The sequence below is a fragment of the Theobroma cacao genome, chromosome 10 (genome assembly GCF_053813885.1).
Source record: "Theobroma cacao isolate CCN51 chromosome 10, ASM5381388v1, whole genome shotgun sequence".
In the NCBI taxonomy this organism is placed as follows: Eukaryota; Viridiplantae; Streptophyta; class Magnoliopsida; order Malvales; family Malvaceae; genus Theobroma; species Theobroma cacao.
The window spans coordinates 26,211,638-26,220,028 of NC_142648.1; the positions used below are offsets into that span (position 1 = coordinate 26,211,638).

The 8,391-nt window shown below is 29.8% G+C and overlaps 1 long non-coding RNA gene across 1 annotated transcript; it reads right to left on the bottom strand.

Moving 5' to 3' along the window:
* Window positions 1-3,204: 3,204 nt before the first annotated feature.
* On the bottom strand, window positions 3,205-6,569 carry LOC148760520 (uncharacterized). Its single transcript, XR_016023213.1, has 2 exons — window positions 6,402-6,569; window positions 3,205-3,749 (listed from the first exon to the last, which is right to left on the bottom strand). It is a non-coding gene; the product is annotated as an uncharacterized LOC148760520 (long non-coding RNA).
* Between the last annotated feature and the right edge of the window lie 1,822 nt (window positions 6,570-8,391).

The window sequence follows — 8,391 nt, forward strand, 5'->3', positions numbered from 1 at the left end:
TTCAGTCGGTGATTTTTGTCAAAATTAGTTCATTTGTAATTCTGTCAGTTGTTATCAATGGATTTGCCAACGGATAACTGACAGAGCCAGCTTTGAAGGTTACAAGCAATTTCCATCGATAATGGCAATAATTCCATCGGTATGAACTCTGTCGACTATTTTGTCAGTAATTGATGATTTTCTTCATTAATGGATGAAATCTGTCGGCAATTTCGTCGATAATACCTACAAAGTATTTTATTTTTGTTTGGAGATTAGATTTTGTCCTATTCATAATAAAATTATAATATGATGTTGTTATTGTTAAAGTAATGTAGCAAACATATATATATATATATATGCATATAGAAAATATGAAAACCTAATACAAATCATTATTAATAAAAAAAATTCCAACGTAAACACATCTGATAATAATCCAAGTGTAAACATATAATATAAATACAAATCTAACTGAGGGGATGGGGGTGGTTGCTGCTATTGCTGTGGTGGAGGCTTCGAATTCAACTGCTGTGATGAGGAAGCCCTAGTAGCATCTAGCGATCTCCTCGATACAATTACCTCCAACAATAAGTAATTACGTCTGTCGAAAGACGTTTTCAAGGACTTGATGTCAGTAACCAATTGTTGATATCCCTTAAGCTTAGGTACAGGATTAGTTAGAGAGAGTGGTATATCATTAGGACCATAAGTAGACTCAGATGTCATGGTTAAAGCTAGAAATGTCGAAGTAGAGACTTTGGTGCCAAATCCATAAATGTGGGTCCAAGTAGTATTGGACCCTCCAATGGCATTGGTCCATGCCTTTAGAATAAACTCTGGGTCGACAGCTCATGACCATACTTCTACGATATAAGCAAAGTGTATGATTCCTCCAAATAGAAAAACAATTAAAATGATTAAGTTATTTAATTGGCAAGCAACATAAATATCAAATATATATAAACACACGTATTACTTATCTTGACAATTTCAGACTTGTTGTCTACAAATTCCAGTACCCTTTTGTCGCTTGTGAGTGCATTTGATGAGTTTTGAGAACATTAGTTGGTGTTGCTTTTCGTCTTCCTATAATCATAAAAAGAGAATAAAAATAAAAAATACATCATTAAACAAATCACAATCATGAACAACGTTAAGAATTGTATTATTAAATTGAATGATTTATGTAGTATATATTAAAATAAAGGCACGCACCATTCTTTTCTAGTGTAAGGCAAAACGCAAGGAATCACCTGTATGTTTTGCAACACTGCCGTTTATTTCTGTTAGGCGGTTCTGCTTCTCCTTGCATGAGTGTGACTGCCACTCCGGCTTGGACCATATGTTATTAATAAGTTGGTCCCATATCTCAGCAGTGATCTAGGGTCACGCCTTACCATTAACACAGCGAATGAGCAACTGTACTGGTGCCAAATTAACATATCAGAATCGATCAAATAGGGCAGTATTTACCATTCCTATCTGTACCAGTGCTACAAACAGTTCAGGCATTTTGTTCAGAAGCGATTAACAAATCAGGCGTACAAAATAGCAATGTGGGCTAGCAAAGAAACGGCTAGAAATTAAATTGGCATCACAAGTAGTACTCATCAAACAAATCACGCATCCCAAATATCAATGTCAGCTACCAAAGAAATGGCTGGAAAATAGGCATCACAAGCACTCAAACATAGCAAACAAAGCTTAGCGTTTGGGGAGAGGATTGTGGACCACTGACTGGAGCTTCAGTGAGGGAGGACGTTGGTTGCAAAAAAATGTTGTTTATATAATATTTTGTTTATTACTTATTAGTAGTAAATATACTATTTTGTAAAATATAACTTATTTATAGTTAATATAATTGATCTAATTACATATATAAGACCAATATATTAATATTATTATATATTTCATAAATACATACATATATAGTCTTTTTTTATGAAATATATATATAAGAATTTCAATATTGTTCTTATATATAAACTATTAATTTGATCTTTTATAATCAACAGGAATCCCTTTATTTTTGCGTCTTGCATAAAAGAATCCAATTATTGGGGTGGGGAGGGAGAAAAAGCTAACATGGGTTTGGGTCAGATTGGGAGGCAAAGAAAGCTATAAGGCCAGAATGAGAGGACCATTGTAATTAAATAAAAACTGGAAAGCAAAAAGGAAAGCAAGATGTGAAACATATGATTTATAATAAATAAAGTGAAAAGCAAAGGTGCTGAAGTACGAAGACAAATTATATAGAGGAAGAAGGTAATGCCTTCCCTTAGTATTGGTCTTCTTGGCCCATCCGTCAAGATCAAATAAATAATTAATTAAGAAAATTATGTCATATGTTTGGGAAGTGGTGGTTGATGAAGCGGTGGGAAGTCAGGGACCAATCGGTATAGAAGGCGGCAGAGAGATGCTCCATATGGAGAGTTGAGTGGTGGGTGCATAATATGTTTAATGGTACTGGGCTGTGGGAATTAAGGGGAACTGTCATTTTGCTTGTTAAGTTGTTTTTGTTACCTGTGTTTCTGGGAACTGTGTGTAATTAAATGTACTGGAACACAGGTATGGTTGAGACCAGTCCGGTGGCTTCTGCTGCTAGCCACAGGATGGGTGTTGGCTGTGTATAGCGTTTTTGTGTTTGTTGGACAAGGGAGGTATGCATGACTCAGTCTTCTGCCTGTTCCTTTAGGCTATAGACTTGATCAGGCATCTGGTATCCTTGCTTTTCATCAATGAAATATTCTATTTTCCTGCAACTATACATACAGCTCAATAATCTTAATACCTCTTTTATAAAGAAAAACATTCCAAACTTTAGTTCAGGTTTAGGAATCTGAATTTTGGGATCAGACAAAGTAAAAGATAGAAATTAATTGCTAATAGAAACTAATGAAATCATTAGTACGAGAACATAAGAAGAAGAAAAGAATAATAAAAAACAAAAACTACTAAAAAGGATTGGGAGGTGGAAAGTAGGTCCAAACTCTTAGTTGCACAGTGACTGTAGTCTGCCCATCCACAATAACTGAATTTAAGATAAAGACCCTAATTTAGAGATTAGCAATGGCACTGACCTTTGGATTTTATATGTAAAATTTATATTATTTACACACTATCATCCTTTATGTCTCTTCTTTATAATTTTCAAACTATTATAATACTACCCTAGCACTTGAAATATAAAAACATAACATTTGAGAATTAAAAGCATAACACTTGGAAATAAAAACATAACACTTGAAAATTAAAACAAAGCACTTGAAAGTGAAGAGCACAACACTTGGAAATAAAAACATAACACTTGAAAATTAAAACAAATCACTTGAAAGTTAAGAGCACAACACTTGACAATTAAAAACATAACACTTGAAATTCAAAAGCATAACACTTGAAAGTTAAGAGCACAACACTAGAAAATTATTTCAGCCAGCTGGAGACACAATGCTTCCAGATGGTTTCAACAATTTGTTGCTGACTTGCTTGCTCTTCCTCGTTAGTCGTGCTGCCTCTTGTGCGTTGGCTAGGGTTAACTTCTTTTGAGCGCAAATCACAGATTTCTCCGCATCAGCATAAGAGTCGTGAAGTGATGCAAGGAACATCAGTGTTATTTGTTCTTCCCCTATCTCGACACCCAACTTCCTCAACATTTTTATGATCTCGTTGAAATTATTCGTGTGCTCGGTAAGGCCTTTTCTCTCCTTCATCTTCAAACGGTATAATTTCAGTATGAGGTTCCTTATCTTCAAATAATTCTTTTCCCACTATACCGCAATTTTGAAGCAGATAGTTCATCAATAATGTTATGGAAAATCATTTGAAAAACAAGAAAAATTAGAACATAAAAATAAGAAACAAACAGAAAATTGAAGTAGTTCGGTTATTTGTCACTGTACATGAAATGAAACAAGTTTGCTATTGAAAAAATAAAGTAAGATCAAATCTATTTTTGATTTTCCATTCTTTCTCAATATCCTCCAAGTAATACTTACTCACACACCCACACACTTCAGCGAACCTAGAGTAAAATACAGAGTTGAGAGGTGTTTAACTCAATAGAGATTCCAAAACTACCAACAAAAAAAAATACTATTATATTAAACCTAGCAGTATAGGTTTCATAAATATTAATATTTAACTTAAAATATTAAAAAATTAAAAAAATATATTTAACTTTAAATATTAATATTTAAATTATTCAATACTATTAAAATAAAAAAATCATTTTGAATAAAATCCTCCAATGAATTTAATATTTTTATTTATAAATTGAATAAATCTTACTAATAATTATAACAAAAAATATTTCAATGATTGTTATTTGATGAATACGCATTTACAAATATAGGTTTTGGACGTTTTACCCAAATTGATGGATATTGATATTTTTATAGTGTTATGATAAAAAAATAATAAAATGAAAATCATTTTGAAAATTAGAGTTTACTTTTGTTATAATATGTGGTTAAATATTTGGAAAAGATCATTATAGATATTTTCCATTTTCATTTTCATTCTTAATTTTAAAGCGAAAGCTAAATGACACTGTTATTTTGTAATAAACTCCTATTTATCATTTTAATACCTAAATAACTCCACCATTGATAGTGGAAAATATTTTCCACTAGATGATCCAAATAATAGAAAATATTTTTGACAGTTTATCAAAACAATAGAAAATATTAAAATTTCTTGTTAAATATTTTACATAGAAAAAAATTTTGCACAGTAAGTTAGTTTTCGGTTACCAAACGACGCATAGTAAAATATTTTTTGAAAAATATTTTCAGGAGTTATGGTTTTTCATATGTAAAATATTTTACAGATCAACAAGAAAAACACCTATTGATCATGTAAAATGTCTTACGACTTTGAGAGGTGTAAGACATTTTCCAGAGAATAGAAAAATGTTCTTATATTAAACCTAGTAGGATAGGTATGATGAATATTAATATTTTTTTGAAAATTGATGAATAATAATATTTAACTTCAAAAAATTTTTAACTTAAAATATTAATATTTAAATTATTCAATACTATTAAAATTAAAAAATATTTTTTAATAAAATCATCCAATGCAATTTAATATTTTTATTTATAAATTGAATAAATTTTACTAATAATTATAATAAAAAATATTTCAATAATCGTCATACGATGAATACACATTTGCGCACATAGGCTTTGGATGTTTTACTCAAATTGATGAATATTGATATGTTTATAGTGTTATGGTAAAAAGAATGATGAGATGATGGAAATCTTTTTGAAATTTAAAACTTACTTTCATTACAATATGAGGTTAAATGTTTGGAAAATATCATTATTGATTTTTCCTACTTTCATTTTCATTCTTAATTTTAATGTGAAGTTACAAGTCCTTTATTTTAAGGTTCAAGACTTGATATGGCATCAGGCTATGTGAGGATAATAAATTCGCTTTTCCAAAAAAAAATCAAATGGCACCATTGTTTTGTAATAAACTAATAATTATCATTTTAATACCCAAATAACTCTAATGAACGAAAATATTTTCTACGGGATGATCCGAATAATAGATAATGTTTTAAACAGTTTATCCAAACAACAAAAATATTAAATTTTCTTATAAAATATTTTGCATAGAAAAAATTTTCCTCTAGCAAGTTATTTTCTGATTACTAAATGGACCTTAAGCATAGTGAAAATAAGTTTACCAACAACCCAAAAAAGAACTGTTTGAACACCTTACAAAGCAAACAAAGCAAAAAGAAAAAAAATCATTTAGTATCAGAATCAAACTTAAGCTGCACAAAACAGCACCAAATCCAGATTAAGAACCTGTTTGGCTTAGCTTTTTTTTTTTAGCTTGAAAGTTATTATGAAGCTTTAATGCAAAATAATCTTTTTAAATTAAACTAAAACTATTTGATAAGCTATTCATGAAAATAAATTATATATGCTCTAATTTGGATTAAAATTACCACACCCAAAATAAAGCATAAAAATTCATCAACATCAATCACCACTCCAAGTAAACACAAGCAGCATCAACAGGATATCCAAGATAATAGAGGCATATATCATGTTATATATTAACAAAAATGCAAAGGGTATCGATTAATTTAATGTTATATAATGTAAAGCATATCAAGCAAGTGAAATATCAAACTCAAATTAGTGCTTCACATCTAGAGCCAACCTTCTTTTTTTTAAAAAAAAAATACAAAATCAAACAAACCAAACTAACTCTGTTTAACATATTTTCAAAATTTTCTCTTCCATATGAATTTTGAGCTCCTATTTAAATCTTCAAAACATAACTTTGACGTTTGTTTGTTGTTGGTTTTTATGTTAAAAGCATTGCAAAAAATATATATATATGAGCCAGAGGAGAGAGGGATATATGTACAGAAACAATAGAATAGAGGTGGATACCGCTTTGGCTGGTAAAGAGTACCCCCAAGCGTACCCTCTCGTGTTCATAAGTCTTACAAACTCTGGATCAATTTCTTCGAGCACCTCATTCCTTGGCATTGTCGCACACAGTAGTTAGACCCTCGTTTCTCTCGTTAGCAAGTGGTAATACCCTAATTTTACCTTAACACCTTGAAATTTATAGAGGTAGAAGTTCCAAGTTCTCTTCATTTAATGTGTGTGAATAAATATAATATATAAAGATGTTTTGACCTCGAATATCTCATTTATTTTGAAAAACTAATCAAATATAATAGAGTAAAACACAATACATATGTAGCACATAACAAATAAATTAAATTCATTTTCTTCTCTTACACAATTATCGTGGTTATGATTTTCATTATAATTTTTTTGTTTTCTGTACATGTGAAAGTTCATCACACATGTGATTGTTGATGACTAATGACCAAGGAACAGCTGCACAATAGGAAAACTTTCACATTGTGATCATTCTTGAGTTGATTTGGTGGGTTATTTTTTTGCTGTGTATAGGTACGTAGCTATCCTTCAACCAAGAAATTTTCAACAAGTTGGTTTCATAAATCTTTTGTTTCAATGCATTAAGTCATGACTTTCAACATGTTCAATTCGTCCTATTCAAAAATGACGAATTGCAATAGAGAAGAGCATACATGGGACAGGCACATTTGCATTATCTTAAAGATATTCAATAAATAGAATTATTGTGTAACTTATTTGAGTAGAAATCTTAAGCCCTCATGATAATTTTGTTAATGTCAATGTTTATTATTGATTTAATTATTGGTGAGATTGGAGGGCACTTGTCATTTTTTTTTTGAGCAAGTCGAAGGATGTTAATGATTGCAGGCAAACTGTTGTTTTTAATTATAACCATTGATGTGGTTACCACAAGATGAAATTTAGGATAATCTATTATAATGCTGAAATAAATATAAAAATAATAAACACAAGCATATGAAGATAATGCCAACACTCTCTATCAACGTAAAAATTATTATATTGGTTCTAATTATCATATGTATCAATTCACATTTTATCACATTATATTTTTTGTATATTAAATTGTCAACTCATAATACCACGAAACAATTTCCAATTATATTTTAGATTTTAATTTGTTAAATTTGTGTATCTACATAAGATAGTGTTGAATAACTTGATTGTTAGTTTTATGAGATATCCTACAACAACTTGGAACTGCTTTTGTATTTGCATAATACGATCCTACATATATTTCGTTATAAAAAGAAATTAGAGAATTTATTCAAGATTATCAAAGAAAAAACGTAATCCTCTATTATGCATTTTTCACTGAAACTTTGATATATGTAAAATAATTTAACATTAATCCAAATGTTGATATATGTTTTCAATTAAGGAAACATTCGGACATTTACAATTTTAGACTCTAATCTGAAAATCCTACATTCTAACCTTATAACGGGATCTAATGAGACTTGTAAGAAAAAAAAAAACGACCGAGAAGACAAGGAGAACCTTTAGATAGTTTTGATTATTTCTCCATTGTTGCTTGCAAGGAGATAGGCCTGCAAATACTATATAAAAAATTATTATTTTGAGAGTTAGCTCTACTTGGATTTTGGAATTTTGTTGATCTACTACCTAACCAATGAGTAAGATGCTAATAAAATATTGCAAGAGTCTTGATTCTTATCTTCAACCAATTGTTGCTAAATCATGATTCCTTTGGCAGACATTGGGTATTATTAAATCCTACGTAATTGTACATAGGACAGCTTTTGTCCCAATTTCCGAAATCAAGGCTACAAGAATTTGTTTTTTCAAGGATGAAAGTTTCAACTCTACATAAGAAGTTTCTCCAAAAGATAAAATCAACACAATTTAATTTTATCTAAATATTTAAAAACTAAATAACTATTTAAATTAAAATTAAAAAATAATTAATAAGAATAAAAATTAAAGCATAAATAAAATCTGATAAAAA